Source organism: Oxyura jamaicensis, chromosome 9 (assembly GCF_011077185.1).
Source record: "Oxyura jamaicensis isolate SHBP4307 breed ruddy duck chromosome 9, BPBGC_Ojam_1.0, whole genome shotgun sequence".
NCBI lineage: Eukaryota > Metazoa > Chordata > Aves > Anseriformes > Anatidae > Oxyura > Oxyura jamaicensis.
Window position 1 is genome coordinate 10,306,666 of NC_048901.1, and position 23,121 is coordinate 10,329,786.

At 50.0% G+C, this 23,121-nt stretch overlaps 1 long non-coding RNA gene across 1 annotated transcript; it reads left to right on the top strand.

Moving 5' to 3' along the window:
• Nucleotides 1-2,630: 2,630 nt before the first annotated feature.
• LOC118171796 lies at nt 2,631-22,387 on the top strand. The gene is made up of 5 exons (XR_004753400.1): nt 2,631-2,766; nt 2,962-3,122; nt 3,431-3,655; nt 20,960-21,135; nt 21,689-22,387. It is a non-coding gene; the product is annotated as an uncharacterized LOC118171796 (long non-coding RNA).
• The last annotated feature ends 734 nt before the right edge of the window (nt 22,388-23,121 follow it).

The window sequence follows — 23,121 nt, forward strand, 5'->3', positions numbered from 1 at the left end:
AAGAGCAGTGCCGAGGTGTTCTGGGCTGAGGAGCGTGCTGTACGTGATGCACGGAGCTCAGGGCCGGTGCAGGAGCACCCTGGGTCAGCAGGCAGCTCGTGAGCGCCGGGAGAGCTGCACGAGCCTCGTGCACGGGCCAGTGGGTGGGCAGGGACACGCTGTTCCAGCTCGAAGCCAGCCTCAAATACAGCTGGTGGTCTCTCAATGGAAAAACTTTCAGATACATGCATTAAACCCAAGTCCGTTGATACGGGCATGCATACCATGACCTAGCCGTGGTTTTCTCACACTGTGAGAGATGTTTGCTTGGGCTGATGTTATATTTTCTGGGACCTACCCTGCTGTGGCTTCATATTTGTTGTTGCCTGTTAAGCAGCGGTTTTGATCATGGCTGAGCAGAATTTCAGGGCTTACATCTACTGCTTGTCGCACCCGAGGTAGGGTTTTGACTTGAAAGAATGGGGAAAACATTCCTTTCATCCTGACTACTGACTCGCACAGGCTGAGATCAGAGCCCTTCTGCTTCCAGATAGGAAACAGCTGCCATTATGTTCATTCTCTAAAAGCTTCTAGAACTGGCCGTCCTCCAGCTTCCCTTAGCAAAACCCTTTGGTGAGCTGGGAGGCTACAGGTGGGCCAGCTGCTGCGACGCTGCCGTGCCTGAGCCCTGCCGTAGCTGCTGACACAGCCGGATCCTGGGGTGGAGGGAACAGTGAGGATGAGAAACTCGAGGCTTTCAAGCAAGGGTGTAAACCACTAGTGGCTTGAGAGACTTTGGAAGGGGAATACCTGGAGAAGATTTGGAAGGCAGATGCGTGCCTGTGCTCTGAGCTGACCAGAAAGAAATCACGCGGCTGCAGTTCTGTGGTGCTGAGCTAAGGAGTTTCACTGGAAGGTAAAATACTCGGCTTGGGCTTGGCACCATTCTTGTTTGACTGCGTGACTTTTGGCCATCTCCAAGTGAGCTCACACCTGCCAGTAAAATGTCATGTGGCTGTCCTGTGTCATGGGAAAGGCCGAGAGACTTGCTCTTCATCACCATAACGGCTGCTAAACTCTATCTAGCTCAGCACTTCTCAATGAGAAAGCTCCCTTACCCTAAACCACTTTTTTTTCAGAGCTAATGATTTCCAGGGCAAGGGTCTTGTTCAGTGGGAAGGCTCTCCAAGCGGAGGAGATCTCACCATCTACACACAAACAGGCTCAAAATCTCCTCTTCTTCCCAGAATTTGGTTCATTTCTTGCACTGTACAGAAACCCTGGGACACAACTGGTGATGCTGACCCACGTCTGTCCTGTTGGCAGTGGAACTGAGGTGGGAACCCGTCTTCCAGAGGTGGGCAGTGGTCTGGCTGAGAAATGACCTGCTACAGCCACTCTGGGCTTGGTTTGGCTGGTACTTCTGCAGCCTCTGCCCAGAGCAACAGGCTCTCCAGGAAGTCTTAAGGATTGTACTTGTGCTTTCCTAGCAGCATGTTAGCAATGAGTTGTTGGGTGCTGAGCTCTGTATCCTGGATGGTACCTGGTCAGAAGGTCATCACCATCCTGGGTGATGGAGCACGGTCTGCACAGGGGCATCAACTCCTTCCCCTGAGGAGGCTTCATCTGGGCAGATATTCTGTGTCTCCTCGATGTGTGCTTGAGCTGTACCGGATCAGAGACAGAGCACGGAGGGGATCATAAGAAGACAACGTACTTTCTCTTCCTCTCCCACAACCAGAAATTTTGGCTCTCTTTGCAGGTGCACTCTGCTCCCAGCCTGCTCTGGCGCAGTCTGCAGGCCAGTCTGCCACAGGGTTTGCCCAGCAGAAATCTGAGCGGCGTTGGTTTGTCCGTGTTTGACAGGTAAGCAGTGGTGGAGCTGTGTCACCCTGACCCTTAGCTCTTGCTGTTACCTTTCTGTTGTCATTTACAAATTTCAGGGCCCCTTTCAGCAAATACTGTCGCTACTCCATGACAAAGTGTGCTTCCCTTGTTGGCATCACTTTTCAGATACCTGTTGGACAGGCTGTTTGTACTCGTTGACATGAAACAAGCTCAACTGAAATGAAATCATTTATAAAAGTCAGGAGAGGCTTTGGATACTGTGGTTCATTTCCTGCCACATTCACCAAGTGGCAATTAACATGGACCTGAAAGATTACGCAGTGCTACTTGACTTCTCTCTCCTCTTTCATCCTCTCACTTCCTTTTGCCTTCCTCATTTCCTTCTCTTCTGAGCTGGCCATATCGTATGTCTCCATTTTTACTGTTCTTTTTTTTTCCTCTTCCTCTGCTCATTCTCCACTTCACCCTTTTCCGTTCTCTTTGTGCCTTTTTTTTTTTTTGCCTCTTTTCTTTCCTTATCTCTTGTATTCTTTTTTTTTTTTTTCCCTCTTGCTTTCTTTATTCTCCCTCTATATTTAAACCCAAGCAGAAACAAATTATTTATGAAGGGCTGTAATTTATGATGCGTTCTTAATGCCTTGGAAGACACAGATAATTTATTTAATGAGTAAAGACATGATAATTCACACATGCTGATTCCAGTCAGAAAATTAGTTTCATTAATTTGCTGTAAATTCTCTGCCTTGATTTAGTGCAGGAGGAGTTCCTGAAACCAATGCAAATCTTCACTATGGTATTTCACTTTTTCACTGTGCACATGGCTGGGAGGCTGGAGTGGAGCGGGAATCGAGGTGGTATGCCAGTTCAGTGTATTTTGTAAAACCACATGCTGTTCTGCAAGATTTTGCCCAATAAGCTCAGCTCTAAGAGAATAAAAAAGTGAGTTTCCCTTTTTAATAGAGTATAGAAGGTACTTTTTCAAATAAATTTCAAAGCAGACAATTTTACGGTAGAATGTTGCTGATAACTGCAGTATATATAAATATTATAGGAAACCTATAGAAGTGATTCATGGTGTACTATTGATCTAATCAGATTTAACTAAGTGTTTGCATCATTCCTTATTAATCACAGATAATAGGGCCCCAAGGACACCTTGCAGAATCAGGACTTTTCTTTTCACAAGTGAAAAATGTTCACTTTCATTATGGATGGACAGGGTCCACAAATTCTGGCCTTATCTTGATGGGATCGCTATAATGCATGGAGCTTCCCCAGGAGTGAACTTTCCTACAGTATGTTACTTTTTTTTTTTTTTTTTTTCCTTTCATAAAACAGATCTATTGATCATGCTCTAAACCACCTTACTGGGGGTACTGCTCTGCTATCTAATTGATGTCAGCTTACAAATGTTTTTTACTGGAAAAAAAGGATTACAACATGAACCAGTGTTCTGTGAATTGTAGAGTTGGATGGGGGAGATGTGTATTACCACCGGGACTCTTTCCTCTTGTTGCTCATGCCTGTCCTCCCCAGTCCTTCCTCTTTGGTTTATAAATTCTGTGCTGAGTTCCAGCTGTTAACTTCTACTTGTCTGTTCCAGGATGAGCTTTGTAATTCTGCTTTTCATGGGTTACCCTAATCCCTGGAGTCCCCTTTGTATCAACACTGCAAGAGAAGCCCCATCTCAATGGTCACATACAGAGGAGTTTGATAAAGAGCAGTGATAGGCTGGAGGATAACACTATTAGCAGATATTATCAGCACTGCTGTTCCTACGTGTGACAGAAAATTGAGCACAGGGTGGGATCCTCTTTGCTGCTTACAGGTTTGGATTTAGCTGGTTCTGGGACTGATGTTTTGAGTATCTAATCTCTGTTGCCTGTAATATGCAATTCCACAGACAAAGCTGCTTCACGAGTCTGTTGTTCACGCTCACTGGCTGCCTAGCTCTTGAAAGTCAGGTGCATTTCTCCTTGGTTTTGCCCTATGGATCGTGTATTTTGATTACCACAGTTGAGTTGATACAAGCAGTTCTTGAGGTGCTGCTCTAGAAACTTGTGCACATACATCAGACTGGGCAATCCAGCCCCCTGCTCACTACCTACGAAATCCCATACGAAGGGCTGTTCAGGGCCGTGGTGGGGCAGGGGGAGGTGAAGGATTACCCTTCTGCTGAGGTACCCTGAAGTGAAAGCCTCCAGGAATTTCAGAAAATGCTTGAAAAGGAGGGGTCAGACATCTGATTAAATGCCCAAACCCTTTTCAGAGGTAAGTGATGTTCGTGAGATTTGATTGTGCAACTCTCTCAGGGTCCTCTGGTCAGCTCAATCAGGAGGGGCAGTCACTAGGGGCTAATGATGAAGTGTGGAGAATGAGGCCTTTCAGTGCGAGGTCCTGGAGGTCTTTTATTTGGTGCTTTATAGAAGCTCCAGGAGTAGAAAACAGCCCATGGAACAGAGGCTGAATGGCTGTGTGGGTCTCTGGGTCTGTGTGGAGGCAGGCAGGTGGTCGACAGGGTTGCAGGGCTGGGGCTGAGCTTGTATGCAAATGGATCAGCCCTTTGGCACCTGGCTGCTGCCCCGGTGTCCCCATGCACTGCCTGTCCTAGTGCTTCTTGAGCTTGGGCTCACTTTCCTTTTGCTGATATTGCATGAGCCATGGGCACCTGTAGCTGCCCCCAGCTTGCTTCTGGAGATCTGAGAGACATCTTCATGTCCTCACCAAAACTGCTTCCTTTGGAAAGAGGGGATGGGGGCTTCCCTGTGCCAGAGTAGGGGTGTTCAAGGACCTTTGCATGGCTAGGCTGTGTGCTCTGGGACCTGTGTGCTGAACACCAGATGCGGGTGGGATGCAAGACACAGGTCTACATTCCTGTTGCCTAACTCTTGAACCCAACTCTTTCTTCTCTTTGTGTAAGGGGCCTGTGCACTGGGTTTGAGTTTTGCTTGAAATTCAGGTTGTGATGAGCTGGCACAGTGGGGGCTCAGCCCCTGAGTGAACTTTCTGGATAAAGGTTACCGTAGACTGCTGCAGGCTGAGGGTTCAAAGCCTACTCATAGCCTGGGATAGCATGATTTTACTGCACTTGGCTCTGCTGCTGGCCATAGCTCACTCCTCCTCCTTTACTAGCAGTTATCACAATGTGACTTGATTGCATTGTTCTTTACGAGGAGCCAGAGTTAGATCTTGGCAGAATTTGTCTTCCCTCCCCCACGTATGGGATGAGGCCTCCCCAGGTGCTGTCTCAAGTGTATACTCGAGCGTTTGAAACCCCTGCTTGAAGCTAGACAGATGAGGAATGAATATCCCACGTGAAAATGTCCCGCCTTGCCCCGTGGCGGCGGTTTCGCGGTGTGCTGGAGCCAGCTGCACAAACACAGGAGCGCGGCGCAGCCATCGGCGCCTGCCTTGCAGCCTCCTCCCTGCCACGCTGCCTCCAGCACTGGCCCTCTGGAGGCCGTGCCAGCTTTGGCCTCAGGTCCTCAGGTGGCCTCAGGTCCTCAGGTGGACATCGCCTCTGCCTCCAGCCTCCCTGGCGGGGGGTGAGCAGCTGGTGGGACTGTCCCTCCCAGGGGCAGCTGCGGCCCCATCCTGCTGCAGGACTGGGAGCAGCCAAACATAGTGGTTTGACTTCTCGGGCCTCTTCCCTCTAAATAGCTTTAGAAAGGATTTGATGTATGACTTGGGTACTTGGGTTTGGTAACAGGCCAGCTACTCTGCCTCAGACTCTTGCTCCTGAGCTCGCAGCACAGCCTGGCTTTGGCCTGCCAGGACGGAGATGGGAGAAGAGTGCTTGCCCTTCAGCGTATTTTGTGCTGCTCTTGGCCTCCTGTGGACTCTGAAATAACTCCCCATTTTCATAAAGCCAGCACAGAGCACCACCCTGCTGCTCCCCCGAGCAGGTCCTCAGGCGTCTGCCCTGAGCACCCCTTGTCCCCCACCCCGTGTGCCAGGCCGGTGTCTCAGCAGTTGTTCCTGCTGTGCGCGGGGCACAGGCTGCCATGGGCAGTCACTGGAGGGTAGCAATGAATCTGTTTTTCTCAGCTGTTTTGAAATCTCCTTTCTGAAGGTGATGTGAGGTAGGCTCTGGCTGTTGTGCTGGGGTGCTCGGCAGTTTCCTGGAGCTCTTACCTCCGTAGAGAGCTCCTCTCTGCCCCACGGAGCCTGCTGCACCTGCCTGCTGCCCCCAGGAATGTCCTGTGCCACCAGTCAGGTACAGTTTCTTGTTCCTTGTTTCTTCTGTGTGGCTAATGCTTTTCCAGCTGGTGTGGCAGAAACTGCCAAGAGGGCACAGAAGTTGCTTTCCCTGCCCTGTAACTGGAGATAAATAACCCCCTGGCACTCCTGCCCTGACGGATTCTCTTGGCTGAAAGTGGGGTTGGTGAGTTGTAGGAGGGTGAAGATGTCAGGCTGTGCTGGGAGGTTGAAACACAAAGCCCCCAGGCTGTCACGGCCCCAGATTGAGCAGATGATTAGAGAGGCTCCCTGGGAAGGACCGTGGCTTGCTGGGATCCCAGGTGAAGAAGAAATTAGGGGTCTTGCAGAGCGGCTCGGGCTGCCTGCTAAATGCAAGTTCATGTCCTGAGACCCTTTTCAAAGCACGTAGAGGAATATCTGCCTGGGGAAGTCTGTAAGTAGTGAGTCCACAAAGCAGTCTGTTTGTGCTAATCTCATATGGAACGTAATAATAGTGCTGAGCACTGGCTAAGTGCTGGGCAAATATTAGTGTATTATTTTACTTGTTGCAGAACCTGAAACTATCTCTCTCAGTAAGCTACACTGTCTGCTCCTGTAAGCTTGCTGCCCAGAGCCTGGCTTTCTTCTGTGACCACCTTTAAGGGTCTTGGGACAGGATGTTTCAGCAGGGTAGCTGGGAAAGCCCATTCTTATTTTTGTGTTGCACTTTTTTTTCCCCTCCCCTCCCCTCTTACTCAACTCCAGTTTTAAAGGCTGTCCTGTTTAGTTGCTTCCCACACCTACTACTCATAAAAATCCCCTGCTGAGACTCACCAGGAGGTAAGCTAGTGACAGCAGCTACACCAGGGTGCAGCATACTGTATTTGCGTCTGCTCTGGTGTTGGCTGCCCTCTTTCTGCAAGTGACAGGCTCTGGCAAATACAGGGCTGTTCATTACCATTGCACTGCTCTATACATAATGAGGTAAAATGAAAACAACTCCTCTCACTACAGCTATGTGATCTGGGAACTCATAAAGGCTAAAGTGCTTTTAATTATGAGCTTGTTCCGATTATGCCCAGGCTTTCTGTTTCCTCCCATAGAGCAGGCCAGCCCTCTGAGGTCAAGATGAACTTCAGTTAGAGAATTTCTGGCACACAGAGTTAGGAAAACTGGAGAGCTCCTTCCGGCGCGGCCCCCCCCCCCCCTTAAATCTAGACACCTGCAATGTGTGATCTATTGTTCCCCAGAGGCCCATTCTCTTGGCTATAATCTTGCTGAAAGCAGAACAAACATTTATTTCTGGACACGAAAGAGCCTCTCCTTTTTCTCTGGCTCTGCGGTATACCAGGAGCCCCGTGTTATTCTCCCAGCTGGGAGGCTGCAGGCCTGGTGAAGCAAGGGGCCTGAGCCAGTCAGCTCAAGCTTCCCACTCCTGGGCTCGGAACTGAGATTTCTTAAGCTGGACCTGCTCCCTTCATCCTGAACTTCAGCTGATGTGAAAATGAAATACCACCCCTCTCCAAGGGACTGGACAATCTGTAAGCAGAGTCAGGCTGGAAGGGCCCCCTTTCAGTTCCCTGCTCATGCTGACTTGGGTTGAATCCCTGCCTGTACCCCTGGGGGTAAAAGGATGGCTCAGGTGCTAGCAGCCTCGTAAAGGATGTGACTGGGTGAGGAAGGGAGGCTGGCTGTGCCCCTTGTCTTGGGAACTGAGGCCAGGTACAAGGCTTTGGGGCTGGAAGCCCAAATCTCTGCCACACGGCAGGGAGCCCTATGGCTCGCAGCACTGGCTAGTCGTGTAGCAGCAGAAGGAACGAAGAAGGTGCTCCTGTGCCAGAGTCCCTAATAAATTTTGGTACATGTGCATTCAGCTTCTTAAGAAGCTGTGGGAACTAGTAGCAGTGATTTCCTATGAATTTTTCTTGAAGTTCATCTGTAGGACCTTTTCTCCAGTCTAACTATATTGAAAGCATCATATGAGCTAAAACATTCCAGCTCAAATCAGGACAGATACCTTAGGCCTTTCTTTAGGAAAGAAGGATACATGAGGGGATAACGCATGGAAGTTAATGTGCTTGTGACTACTTCTCTACCAGCACTGAGGGCAAAAGGTTCATTTTTGTCAGGGAAACTCAGTGGTGTTGCATCTCTGTCTAAGAACTGTTGCCTTATCTTTTGCTGGATGCCAGTACAGCTGTAATGGTTATGGCCAATTAATTAGAACCGCTTCCCCTCGTTTTCCCCTTATAAATCACTTCCTCTTTAGCCAGTCCACAGAGAAAACAAGGGAAGAGTGAAATAAGTCTGAAGTAAAATATGAACCTCCCTTTTATTCCATATTTCAGACAATAGCAGTCTGCAGGACACCCAGGGAATAGGTTTTCTGAGCCAACGCTCTGTGAATTCACACTCTCTTTATGAGCCTCTTCAGTGTATAAAGTGAAGTTTTTAATGGCTGTTGCTGTTCCTTTTGAATGGCTGTGAAGTCTGGGTCATCGCAGATCAGAGTAAATTCCCCTCCTCTCCACTGCCATCAGAATTAGCTTTTCCAAACTACAAAGCCTGATGAGGGCGGGTCAGCCCGGAGCTCTTCCATGATGAGGATCTTAATCAGGGTTCCAGCCAGTGTGCTTGCCCTGATTGGGAAGGAAGAGCAGGGTGATTTTTTTCTTGTGTGTTTTGCGTTGTGTAAAGATTTTTCACTAAATGACCTTTGTTCAGCTCTACAAGTAGAGAACTCTGCCACTGCGCGGAGGTGGGCCACCTCCGTTTGCCGGAAGGGAGGGAGCCTGCAGTGGATCTGAGATTTGCATGAAGCCTTGGCTTTACACGGGCCCAATTTCCATGTATTTCAGCATTATGGCCCAAACACATTTCTCTGTCGCTCCCTGGTCAGAGGCAATGCTGGCTGGACCTTGCTTCACGCTGCGCTGTGACCTGGTATGTCCCAGGAGCAGTCCCGTGCCCTGGAGGGATGCTGGCGGGGTCTCTGGCATTGTGGTGAGGGAGAACATGAACAAAAATGGACCAGACTTGCTGTGTGTAGCTGAACTCAGGCAAGATGAATTTGGGCTTCCGTACTTACAGGTTAGAAGGCTTCATGATCTTGGCTTGGTCTTATCCCAGCTGAGGACTCTGACACCTCCCTGTACAAGGTCACAGCTATGGATGTGATTTGCCCAGAAAGCAGCAAGTGTGCGATGGGTGCTGGCATCCTGCATGGGCCATGTGATGGATGGGCCTGATGTGCGGTGCTCTTTGAACAAGTGGGTGACAGGGAAAGAAATAACCCAGCTCTGCTTTCCAAATGTCTTTGGTGAGGTCCCTCCCCAGAGGGAGATTTATGGTGGCAAGGTGAGGATGAGCAGTACGTTACTGTTAGCTATAGATCAAAAACTGGCTGAGAGAAGCGAGCAGTAATGGTGAATGACTGCAAAGCTCCTGCCAAGCTGAACTCTGCCAGTGTCTGTCTGCTCCCCGTGTTGTTCCCATGTGGGCTCATCCTTAACAAGTTCTGTGGCACCGGACACAGGTGATGTTTATTGGGTCTAGAAGGAGGATAAGAGCTGCAGGATTGTGAGTATACCCGAAGAACAGGTACCTCCTGGGTGCTGCACCCAGCCCGGGGACACTCAGTGGCACGTCTGGGGTCTTTCTGTACAAGCCTCCATCATTTTGCAGACTGCAGCCAAATAAACCCCATCTAGCTGACCTGGGTGGCTGTGCTAGCGACAGATTCCTGCATCAGGCTGGAGCAGGTTGTTAGGAAGGATATTCAGGATCAGACTTGGTCCCTGGGAGGTGGATGATGTATTGGTATGTATGGGAGAGCATCCGTCTGCGTGATGGGCAGGTCGGGGAGCATGGTCATCAGCACCACTGTCCTCGCGTCCGAGATGCTCGTGCAGTCCCCTGATCACAACCCCTCACTGCTGATACATAGGTCTTGGTTGCTTATGCTAAGCCAAATGGGGTGACTTACCCTCCCCTGCTCTGTTATTCAGCAGCTATGCTGCCTTTTGTTTTCTGTGAGCTATTGTTTCCAGCTCTCTGGTGCCTTCCCAGAAGCCTATGCATGCCACCTCCAGCTAATGACGATCCGTGAAGCCACACATCCTTCCTAAAGTTTCCATGAAAGGAGAAGTCCAGGCACTATGTGAACTATGCTAAGGTTTCTCTCTTATCCAAAAATGAGAAAGCTTAAACAAAATAGCCCCTTGGCATTGTTCCTAGGAAACCACTCACCAGGCAGTCTGAAATAATCATACAGATAATTTACTTGAACGCTGCCGATATGCACATTTTAGACTTCTCTTTCCATTTCAAAAGAAATTGGAAAGAGGGGCAGTGTTACTCTCTTTTGAGAAATAATGGAGGCAGAGGGTTACACAGGCAGCAATTCTTCAATTTCTTTTGTGGTATTAAGGAAAAATTGCGGAAACTGCAAGTAGCAGTAAGCAAGTAAATTTTGTTTCTTTTTTTTTTTTTTTTTTAAATACATAAGAACAAAGTTAATTGATGTTGTTTTCTCTGTGAAAGTGTCCAAAGGGTATTTGGAGTTGAAATGAGAAATCCTGTTAGGCTCTTGTTCTGTAGAGGGATTAACGGAGAAGTTTAGGTGAGAAGCAGATTTTGGCTGACATGGTTGCATTGTTGCAGTCTTTGCCCCCCTACAATTCCAAAGTTTTCATCTTCCAAAACTACAGATTTTAATTAAAAAAAAAAAAAAAAAAAAGTTTTTTGGGGGGGGGAATTCTCGGCCTTTCAGCTCGGCAGCACATACAGACAAATAAATTAAAAAGTGGGAGAAGTGGAACTAACCCAATAATCTGTGAAAACCTAATTTCCCTCACAAGCGTCGCTGACGCAAGCATCTCCCCTCTCCCTTCCCATTCTCCAGTTCAGGGGCAGTGATTGGAGAAATTGGCTAACAAGATCAGAAAATTTAATTACCGTTCTGCCTCCCCTTCCCAAGAAATTGGATGTCACACTTCCTTGTCGCCTGTTTTTAAGATCCGCTATAGCTGATTTTCATGGCTTGAACCTGACTCCCTACCCTTTATCCTCACCTTCCTCCCCCTGTTCCCCAGGGGAATGTCCATCCCGTAGCACAGCTAATCCTCGGTCCTGAAGCGGAGTTAGAGCCCATGGCCCTAAAAGCCGTGCTAATGCTCTACCTGCTCTAACCGAGCCAGCCTTCGTTCCTGGTGCTGGAAGGAGCATCGAGGGGAAAGGGGAGGCTTTAGGTCGCTTCGCACCACAGAGCACCAGCCTCAGGTTCTCCTGGTCCCTCTGCTTCTTGCCGCTATGCAGCAGTGTTGTGTTATCGTTGTTATTCTGTCTGTCTGGTCTGGGGGTCTCTCTCAAGCCTGAGGCTCAGTTGTGCTCCAGCCTGTGAAAGGAGAAGGGACTGCTGCCTGCAATGGCTTAAAGTTGTATCTGACTGATGCTGCCTGCTGAAAGGAGTTCAGGAGTCCCAGACCCAGCTTATGTGGACTTTGCTCGGCAGATCTTGGCGCTAACAGAGAGAGGGAAGAGAGACTGGAAGGTCCCCAGCAGTGCCATGTCCCCAAACCTGGTCTGAGCGTGCCAGCTGGCAGTCGTGGAGTGTCTGTGCTGCCCTGAATGCTCCTTCTCAGCTGCCGTGCACCTCCCGGGGGTCTGTCCCCCATGCCCGGCCTCGGGTGCTCTGCTCGTTTGCTCTTCCTTTGGCTCTTTGATTGGTACAGCTGTATCAAGGCAAAAGGAGATGACAGGGCCAGGGAGGGCTTTGGATTAGCATTATTCTTGCTCCTCTGGTTTTATGCCTGGGCCACAGACTTGCACATGGAAGAGTTTTCCTGCCTATTCAAAATGCAGGTCTCAGACCTAAGCTCCTTCTTTTTCCTCCTCGCTCCCAGGCTTTTGTAGGAGCCCTGTGGATACAGAAGAGCTGAGGCTGTTACTGCTTGGCTGTTGCAAGGGTCCGGGCAGGGCAGAGATGAATGGAGCGCAGAGGAGAAGAAACATGGCTTGCTTTGTAATGTCACTTCTATCATCGGAAGGGATCTCAGACACGTAATTAACTAAAAAGGAGGCTGTTCTGCATAACACAAGCCCGTTGTATCCAGCTCAGCAGGCCTGGTGACCCAGGCTTTGGTCTCATGGCTGGCGATGTCACCAGAATCCCCTGGTAGCAGAGCAGCCTCACTGGAGACAGCTGCTCTATTTATTTTTCGATTTGTATTCCCAGCATGTCCTGTTCTGTGCGAACTGTAAGCTGGCTTAGAAATTCAGTGCAAGCGCCTTATCAGATAATGAATAATGATTTATTGAACATATGGGTAAACAGCATAGATAAGGTATAAATACACTTCAGAAATGCAGTTGCATTTGTAAGAACGTATACCGAACCAGCCCCGTGGCTCTTGGTGCTCGTTGCAGCTGCCACAAAGGTGTCTCCTGCATGGGCTGCCATGCGTCACTGCGGGGCCCCGTCTGTGCTGGCGTCTGCACCAGGAGGCACCTCGGGATGCTGCGTGAGGGCAAAGTCACCTGCAGTGAGCCCAGGCACGAGGTTGGATGGGATGTGAATAAAACTGAAGATGTTCATGCTCTGTAAATGAGCCAACGCTGTGGAAGCAGTGGGGTTTATGTTGGCTGGGTCCAGGCTAAGCTATGGAGCACGGTGCAGGGACCCCAAAGTTAGCATCTGGGGACAGTGTAAGGGCTGGTGCTGCCTTGTGACCAACAGCCTCATGTCACACAGCCCGTTCACGTGCACCAACCAGCTCGCTGGGGTACGTGGCCACGCTGTTCCTCAGGTGCCATTGCATGGCACAGCCCCCAGCAGCAAGCTTAGCTCTCCGAGCATGATGCGTGGGTACCCAATTTTTGCTGGTAGCGCTGCAACTGCCTCTGGAGAAGGACAGAAGGCAGGATTCAGTTGTTAAACACAGGGTTATGTTTATGAACGTGGTGACTAGTTCTTGTTTGCGATGCCCTGTGTGTGCAATGGCTAACTTTCCCTTTGAAGTACTCCTCAGCAAATAGCAGCTTGCAGGCCCTGTTCCCTCTAAGCTAACAGCTGTCTGTGCTGCCTGTAGTCTGCTGCATGCTTGCTGCTGAACTGGCAGCACCTGTTGGTGAAAAAACCTGCTGGAGATCCAGCAAGCTCCTAGTGCTTCAGGAATGGTCTGAGAGTTGTTGTGATGCTCTGGCACCGCTCCTCTGCCATCCTCAGGTACGTGCCATCCTCCCCTGTGTGCCTTCTCCTGCGTCTTAGCGGCAACCCCTGCCTGTGGCCGAAAGCCCAGTCATGCTGAGACACCTCCAGCCCCAGGAGGCGGTCAGGCTGCCCCCCTTAGTTATTCTCACTGCAGCCCTTCAGAGCTGCTCTGCCACTTTCTGGCCAGGCGCTCTGCTGTAAACGAGCCCGCATTATTTGCAGGCCCCTGCCATGAGGTCCTGGATAAGCGATAGCCATGCCTTCCCCCTCTGCTCTAATCAGCGGTCACCAAAGGCCGTGTCACTGGAATACGTTGAGAGGAAAGTCAAACCTCACGGAGCTGGTTGTTAGGTGTCTGAACCACAAGCAGCAGGGGTGTAAAAGACATGGCTAACCTGGGGGTATTGCAGAGCAGGGCCCGGCGTTTTGATAGTTGTGATACCAGCTTTCAGAGTTGGGGGAGATAGAGGTGACACAGGTATTTTGAAGTTAATACATGATAATCCTTTAAGACATAGAGGGGACACAGTTCAAGGCTCCTCTGAGATCATCTTTTGCATGCAGGAGGGCTGTGTGGTGAACGGGTCTGAGCACACAGCTGGGGTGGGTTCTCCAGCTTCGGTGGAAAAATGTTTTGCATGTGCTGCGTAGTGGTGACTGTGGTGTTGCTTTCCCTGAGGCTCTTGTGGAGAATTGGGGAATTGCTTCTTTTTTAACCTTAAGATTTTTCAGCGTCTTACAGCGTGAATGTGCTCCTCTCACTTTCCCTGCTTTGTGCTCATCATCCCCTTGTTTTTCCCCAGCAGGCCTGGTTCACTGTCGTGTGACTTCTGGGCTAAAAAGTAAATTTCAAAAGCACAGGGACTGAGAGCTTGATAAAGCTTTGTGATCCAATCTGTTGGTGAATATAGCCACAGAGAGAATTCGATTTGCATACATTTACTACCCTGAATTCCTCCGGTGCTATTAGGAGTCACCATAGCTAACACAATCTCTGAACTGTGGGGCTTATGTGCGTGCCGAAGTACACCTATTTGCCTTCTTGGAAAGAGATTTACTGAAGCGTTTTTCATGTTATTGTCCACCCCTCCACCCCCCTTTCTTCCCATCAGAGGATTTTATGCCGCTGTAGAGATTCTTTGATCTGGGTTAATTCTTTGATGAAACTCCACAAGACAATGGAGGAGCTGAGCACGCTCTGGGGAGGATGCTTCCCTCTCAGAAGGAGTGGGACTGATAGCTGGGCAAGGTGGTGTGGCCCCAGGGCAAAGAGCCTCTCTGCTGCTATTTCACGGCCAGACACCAAGCTGTGAGTACTGCTCTGGGCAGGGGGAAGACGGGGAAAGAGCCCTTGTCTGAGGGCTGGTGGCGTCAGCGTGGCAGGGAAGTGGGGCGTGTGGTTATCTAAGTGATGGTGGGGAGCTGCCGGGGCTGAGAGATGGGGGCCGTGTGTGCCGTCCTTGCTGGAAAGGCTTGAGAGCTCCTGGTGGTCTGAGGGCCGGGAGGACAGCCCTGATGTCTCTGGTAGGTTTGGGGGAGACCCCTTCTATTTCAGCTGACCCAGGCACGTCTGGAAGTTTCCAAGCCGAGCTCTTCTTTTCCCAGGTCTGTGTGTGAGAGCAGGGCGCAGGGTGAGAGGGAGAGCTCTAGGCTTTCACATACAAATCAGAGTGGATGCAGTCATGGATTCGGGTCCTGCCACATCAGACTCCTCCTAGCTGATCTTTGCCTTGGTGAAGCTTCCACAAAATAAAGCTATGTGTCGGCGCGTGAGTCGTGTGCACTGTGGGATCAGCTCCCGTGGGAAAGTTACCAAGCTGTGTCTTGTTGGCCGTGGTCGTTCCTCCTTCCCCTGCTTGTCTGGCTGCCCTGTTAATTGATTACTCCACTGTTCTGCTGTTGCTTCTGGAGCTGAATGTGTTGAGTTAAACTGCGAGAGCAGAGAAAGGGAACAGTGATTGTGAGTGCCAGGCTTGCATCTGAAAGATTACGGCACAATCTAATGAGCTCATTAATTTCATTTCATTAACCAAACAGTGCTTGTGGAGAATGGCAAATATTTAAAGAAGCCCAGCAGGGTCAGAAACACATTTAATTAATGTTGTCACATGATACTGAGAACAGGAGGGGGGAATAAATCCTGATGCTATATATTAACATCCATGGTGACTTCTCTTTTACGTTTTATGTGCTTCTTAGGTGAAAGTCCTCCCTCTCTTGTCTGGCTCTTATTATGGCAGTGCCTGAGCACCTCCCAGACTTGAATGCATTTCCCCTTTCTCCAGGCTCCCCGTGGGAGTGAGGCAGTGCTGTTATCCCCTGTTTATAGGTAAACACTCGAGGCGAGAGCAGGAGAGACGACTCCTTCACAGTTGTGCCAAGGGTCAGTAGCAGACAATTCTGTTTTCCCCGTACTTCCTCTCTTTGGTGGGCCCTGCTCCTCCCTTGGGACTGAGACTCAGATGTTGAACGAGCTCACCACAGAGATGACCTCCTGTGCTGGGCAGGTATTGGTACCTTCTGAAATGCACCCTTTGCCTTGCAGAAGAAGAACACCCCTAGCTCCAAGTACCATGGCAGCACTTGAAGCCCCCGTCTAGACAAGGGCTTGGTAATGCTGGGTGACTACACTGTGCGATTATCCCAGTAAATTAGTCTGAGCTCATCAGCTTCTTGTTTGTCCAGCTGGGTGCCCTAGATGCCTCAGCATAAGCGAAATCTGAAATGCACACAAACAGGGAAGAGAGGGTCAACCTCTTTTTCAAACCCTTCCAAGTCTGGTGGGTTTGGTTTGGCTATTTGTAGAGGCTGGTGTGTGTCACAGCAACGTGGGATCTCATCTGATTCTCCCCCATGTCGGAGGCGATTTGGACTGGGGATTTTGTAATGAATGAGCTGTGAAATTATTAATCTCTATTGTTGAGGTGGGCTTTACTAACAGTTTGTTTTGATTTGGGGGAGGCTATATTCCTTTGTAGTTCAGGAGCCGGATCTGCTGTGAGGCATGTTGCTTTCAGGTTGTCCTGGTACACTCTGCTTTGTGAAAATTGAGTCCTGATGGGTACCTGTAACACACCTGAAGGTCTGGCTTTCTCATGGGCAAATCATTTCTGTGGTTTCTGGATCAAGAAAAATAATACCAGGGGAGTGGAACTGTTTTTTTTTTTTTTTTTTTTCTTTTTTCTTTTTTACCCCAAGGTCTCCTGGTGCTCCTGTGTTTGTGTATGTATGACTCTGTGGCATATTAGTATATTTGTAGCTGTGGTGAGGCACCCTGCTGTTGAGAGGACGAGAAGGCAGCTCAGATTTAGGGTAAATGGTCACCTGAGTCTGCCCGGAACATTGCTAGGGCCAAGCCTGCAGTACCATGCAAACGAGCTTGTCCAAGGCACTGCAAAACCAAGTCAGCTTTTCTGCTAATGGCAGGTTTGCAGCATGCTAGGAAGAAGTCCCGGCCTCCTGGGGCAAAGCTGGCAGACGGGGGGCTGTGCCTGCACAAATGGGGAACGCTTTTTCCATCAGCATTTGCTTCTTATGGCAAATGTGCTGTACGTGGCAATATTCCTGAGCGGTGATTATAGCAGTGTTAAAGAAGTGTCCGCTGTTAATGCGGTATTGATAGTGTGAGGGGTTCAGAGGAGCCGTGCCTGCTGGCTGAGCAGGTAGAGAGGTGGGGGGGGGTGAGGGGGCTGCTGTCATTAATTGCCGCAGCTCGAGGAAGCAACCGGCTGGAAGGCCGAGCGTAAATCGTGAAGTGCCTATGAATTAGTCCTCTGGTGACAGCTCTCGGTGTGGTCTGGCACTTCCGCAGGCGCTGCAAGCGGCTGGGGAGTGGCGGAGGGCACCGGGCAGGAGGAGAGGCTCTTCCTTCACCCTGCTCTGTGGCACTTTGCCCATTACCCTGTCACTCACCCCTCAGTTTCTCACGGTGCTTTACTTTATTGCAATAAAATGAAGCTGCACTCGGGGCTGGTGAGTTCGTCCTCCATCACGGAGCTCTAGCTCTGTGCTCTCAGCCAGAGGGAGCCTTGCAGGGCAAAGCCTGCTGCTACTGCAGGGGATGCCCCTGGGGAGAGGGGCCGGGCGCTGAGGGGTCTCGGCACTGCTCTGGAAGCACTCAGCACACCCCAGCAGGGGGCTGTGCTGGCAGCAGGAGGGATTTGTCCCCTGCACCAGGGGCTTAGAGGTGCTGATGGCCTGGGTGAAGTCCCTCGGGATGCCAAGGGACCTAGCAGAGAGGAGGGCGCAGTGCTCACAGTCGCATTGAGACTGGATTGTAGGAGAAACATCTGATGTCAGTACTTGCTGGTTGTCTGGTGGTGACCTGAGTGTCCCTTTTGGTTGGCCTAGATGGAAAGTCACTGAAACGAAGCAGTGGGGCCTGTGTCCTTGGCAGGCAGGCATTGTCCACAGGGAGCCCTGGGGCTTGTGCCGGATGTGTTGGATTAGTGTCCGAGAGGCAGATCGCAATGATTTCCACGGTGAGTTGGTTGGCTTGTCCTTCACGTTTCTGCCATATGGGCCTTGGGCAGGTCCATCTCCTGCCTTGTGCTTGGGTGGATGGTCCTGGTATCGGCACAGCGTGGGAGGAGGCAAAATCCCTCCCTGCTGTGATGACCTGACCGTGCATCGGGACGAGCAATAGCGCAGCGGGACCTGGGGAGAGGCCCTGCAGGTCCGGCCCAGCCATGGGGCAGGAGAGGTCCTTGTCGGGGCTGAAGCTGTGTCCCAGAGCAGGAGGTGTGAGCAGCAGGAGATCTGGCAGGGCTGAGCCTGGCCTGGGGGCTCTTGCCAAGCACTTGCGGTGCTGAGAGGCTGGTAGCATTTCTGTTGTCTCGGTGACATACGCTGCCCTTTCTCAGGAGGCTCCGTTTTTGTCCTCTTGTTCGCCAGCTCCAAAGTCTATGCGTGGGCTTTCTCTCCCACCCTGCGGAGCGGCCGCCCACAGCATCCTGTTGAACCACTTCTTGTGCATGGGAAAAAGAAAACCACGTCCTTGTGCATGAAATCACAGGGACAAAATCTCTGGTGGCTGAGGAAACAGCTGCGCCTCTAGTCGCTTCTTTGCAGCCCCGCTGCCTCCAGGATCGCAGTTTGCTTTATTGCAGTCGCACGTATTAAAGCAGCGCTTCCCTGTCACTTCCCCGCTCCCTGAGAGCCAGGTCACACCAGGGATGTGACAGATTGGCTGGTGACCTGGAAGGACATCAAATGGAAGGATTTAGCTTCTGGAGGGGGCTTGTCCAGGGAACTCGTGGGTGGAAAAACTAAAAGCTTTCCAATTCCAATGCTGTCTGTTCTGCTGTTTCTCAGAGGAAGAAACTGAAGTGAAAGGAGCACCTGACAACAAAATGCTCCCTGAACTGCAGCCATTTCACACAATTCCCGTTCCCGGCCTCTTTGAGTAAGTGTTTGGCCATCTTTGAAGTTGTTTTCTAGTTCACTGGTGTCATCCTTGAATAGATTTTCTGGCCCTACTCTCTGAAATTTGGACCATGACCGGAAAATTGCTTATCCCTTTTACACTCAAGGTGTTTGAATCCCTGTCAATCGACCAGCTTGTGAAAGTGGAACAAACTTTTCTTCTAAACCTTTCCAGCTATACTGCAAAAACAGAATATTATAGGATCAGGAAAACCCAGTGTTGCCAGTAGAAATCTGAAAGGTAGAACATAAAAACAAAATTGTGGGTTTCAACAGAACTTAAAACAGTACTGTTACATTTTTATTATTGTTGTTTTTTTTTTTTTTAGAGAGATGGAGATTCCCTTCTCACGAGCTGAAAGGCAAAGATTTTTTTTTCCCAGCTCTAGTAGTGGCACCTTCTGCTGTCAGAATTGATAGCTTAGATTCTCAAGATACTTCAGGCTTCAATAGTTATGCTCCCTTAACTGAGGTATTACAGATACTATGGATTTTTTGAGCACATCCTTTACTATTTGTTGCTTTCTACGTTTCAATGGTTGCCTCTGTGGGTGAACTTGGAGCACGATCCAGAAGGTAAACAGAAATCCTTAAAATAAATTAATAAATAGGAGAAAGTGAGTCTAAATATAAGTCTGTCAAAATCAGGCTCTTCTCTGCAGCAGCATTAAAGGAGACCAATTGATTGCTGGTGTCTGTGTCCGAAGCGCTGAGTGAGCGAGCCAGGGGAATATCCTCCTGGTGGCTGTCAGCATCGCACTTGGCAGCCGTGGTGCCGGGTATCCGTCGTGGGCCAGGAGACAGATCAATGAGCTGCACGTAGGATCTGCGCGAGTGAGGTCCTGGCTCTGCTGAACTCTGGGGCAAAAAATCCCACAGGCTTCCACAGTTTTCCTGCTTGGGGGAAGAAAAAAAAAAAACAGGCATATACTTTATCTCAAAGTTTGACCTAAGCATTTATCTTCCAGCTCAAGCCATTGGTTGTCAGCAGTTTTCACTTCTAGAAGATGCTCTGTACCTTCCTCCAGGAAACCCAGCTGCTTTACTCCTTGGAGATGTGCACCCAAAGGCACTAACAGCTCAGGTTTTGAAAGTGTTGACCTTGCAGGAACCCACAGGAACAGGTAACTTTTGTTAACCTGACTCTGCTTCGCTGCTTTGACTCTCCCATTGCAGTTGTGCTTAGGCACTCCGGCAGTCATCTGAATTCACGGTATGTTGGGTTGTGGCTGAAATATTTTAGTTTCCACTTTTTTTTTTTTTTTTTTTTTCTCTGGGGAAGAAAATCTTTCTTATGGAAAAGTTTAGACAAAAAGGTGTTTTCTGTTAGAAATACTCAAGGGAAAGGACTAGGAGACAAATCCTGTTTTCTGAATAACTCTTCTTTCAAATACGAAGGCAAAATCTTTTATAAGCCCTTTTAGAGGAGTGATTGTAAACAGAATTGTCCATGAAAATGGAATATGTCTTGCACATCCTGAAAAGCACTGGGACATTGTTGTATAGGGGCTGCTACTGCTCCATCTCCTTCTGGTTAAGGTGGAGGCAGCAACACGCTGCATTTAAGCACAGCCTTCAGGCAAGCTTTCCATATTCATAAGACAATGGCTTTATCAGAAAGGGAGGCATTTTGGGGAAATGTCAATATAAGTATTACAGTCTCTTTATATTGTCCCCTAAATTGTCAAAGTGAGGTTGTAGGAGAGAATGTGCAATTATGCTGTCACTAGAGTTTGTGGATCCATACAGGAGCTTTTGAGAGAAATCCTTCCAGGCATGGAGGGGCTGCGTGCTCCAGTCTTCGTCTTCTCTCTGCTGTGTTTCAAAATGGGCTGAAAACTGTGTTTGAATGCATGTGGGAGACTAGCTGGTATTTGAGAGTGAGGTGTTCCCACTGTCCTCTTCAGTGATGACAGTGCGAGTGGCACTGGGATTAGGGGATTCCAGAGGACCAGTGGTGGCTGCAGATGAGGAGATGCTGATATCTCATGTGCCCACCTTCAGGAATGTCCTCGAGTCTTGGGTGTCCTAGCAGTCCCAGCCTCCCATGCCATCTGAAGGCCATAGTAACAAAGCTCTTGCTCCCTTAGCTGGTGTGTGCTGTCTTTATGTGGACAGAAATCTGGGCATCCCAACTTGCCAGCTCCTCCTTGTACAGGCACCAGATCTGGGAGAGCTTGGAGGGGACAAGCTTGGGGAAAGGAGCTTCAGAACTCAGGAAGGAGGGATAAAATCACCCTGGAAGACAAATTTTGGGCACCTTGATGCATTTCTGATGGAAGTCTTTCTCTCATCACATTCTGTGTTCCTTGTTTTAAGTTTCCGACAGGTTCTGTGGAGCATTACCCCTGCTGGGTGGAGGAACTGAAGGCACGAGGCAGAATTTTGGCTGCAGTGACTCACCAGCTCCCAGAGGCAATTCTCTGAGTGGTGAGATGGGGCCATGCCTGCCAGCACCTCGCAGCAGGACGGCACTGCATGCTCGGGGACAGGAGGTAAGGCCGGTACCTTGTGCTGTGGAGTGTTACAGCCCTGGGGACAGGCTCCTCTCACCTCTCCTTTCTGCAAGTGATGTCTCCAGTTAGTGATATATTTTATTTTTCATTGTATATATTATTCATTTCCCCCTTTTAATATTTAAACACGCACAATCTGTAAATCACGTATCCTGTAATGATAGGAGCTAGGAAAGCTGGAGAGCTTGAGGTGGCGTTGATACAACACAAACATAGCCAGAGGGTGTGGGAGAGCACTTGAGGGATTGGGTTTAACTGCCCTGTTGCTGATGGGATGGGCTGACCTCTTCTTTCTTACTTGGATAAGCCAGAGTCTGTCCTGACGAGTATTCCCTGGGCCTGGTTCCAGCAGAGGCCTGTGAGGTGCTGAGGGCATGGTGCAGCCAGCAGGGCAGCGTTTGGTTTGTGTCCATGTGGAATTGCACAAGGCATTGCTTGTTGCAGCAAGGACCTGATTTTGCTGACCCAGGAGGTCTCTCCCACCTCTTCATTTACCCCCTCTGAGAAGGCAAAATCCATTTATGCTTGACAGGCCCATTTGTACAGCAGCATGGAGCCCAGCTAATGCGTAGTGGGGATCGTTCAGGTCTGAGATGAAGTGTCTCCAGGGCTGTGCAGTCCCCCAGGGCCTGGGAGACTTTGCATCAAGGAGCTTGTCTACCTTGTGTGGGGCTTGAAAGCTCCTGGCTGGCGTGCTGGGGCTGTGTTGAAGTGTCCAAGGTGATCTGCTCATGAACCTGGTGCATGGGACAGGGGCTGCAGGTACTGCCTCCTGGTAGCCAAGATGAAGCTGCTGTGCCTGAGCGAGAGAAAGTAAAGGAGCTCAGAGGAGCAGTGGGTAAGAAAAGCCTTCTGCTGCCAAGTGGAGGAGTTTTATTGCACGTCTTAATGGTATTTACTGTGTTTTCCTAGAGCCCCAGAGCCAGATTTCATGCAGTTCAGCTGTCACTAAAAAGCAAATGTACATTTCTAGCCCTCCTGGCCTTGTTGACATGCTGGAAAATACGATTCCTGCATGTGGAAAAGCCAGCAGGCAAATACCTGCTCCCTGAAGCATACTGTCCTCAGATCCCATAGCAAAGCCTCGCAGGTTGGGAGGCACGCTGCAATACGCTTGGGTTCATCAATACTGAACATCTGTCCAAATTCTCCCTGGCTTGTTCAGGCTGTCTCCAAGACCCACAAGGCCTGGCCTGAAAATGTATTATTCAATAAAATTGATCTGGGTGGTAGTGAGCTGTTTTATTTAATTGCTCTCTCTTTGTTTCCTTGGGCGTTTTCGTTCATTCTTTGAAATGCAAGTCTGTCCTTGCCGGTTTAACCTTACAGCGAGGAACCCAGGGGGATTCTCCTTGCTGGGACGTGGCCAGAGAGCGTGGCTGGGGCTGTGTGATGGGGACAGTTTGTGCCCCGCAGCCCTCCCAGCATCCCAGGACTGGGGGGCTGCTGCTGGCTTGCAGGGCCTGGAGGAGGTTGGGGAGCAGGGGCTGGCCAGGGCGGGCAGCGTGGGTGCAGGCAGGCAGCTCAGCTGAGAAAAGCATCTGCTCTCCCTGCTGCCTCTTCTGTTGTTTCCCCCAGCTCCCCCCCCCATTCCCATTAAGATAATTAAATCAGAGGTTATGATTGCGGGTGGGGGAAGTAGTGTGAGACCACCCTCCCTGGGTGGGGTCCCTGTACCTTCCTTCCTCCCACAGTGCCACCTTTGAACAGGCGTCCGGTCTTTTTTCCTTTTTTTTTTTTTTTCTTTATTTATGAATAAATAACTGCCTCGGCGCAGAATAAATCAAACGTCTCTCACTGCGCTGTGCTTTCCGCGAGCTGGTTCCTCTCCCTTTATCCAGCTCCGGGTGATGTCTGGCAGAGCCCGCAGCCGCCGCGCGCTCCCCGCCGCTCGCCCTTGTCCTCCCGGCCCCATGCCCCCTGGGGCAGGTGCTGCCCCCGGCCACACAAGTGGCAAGGTTTCCG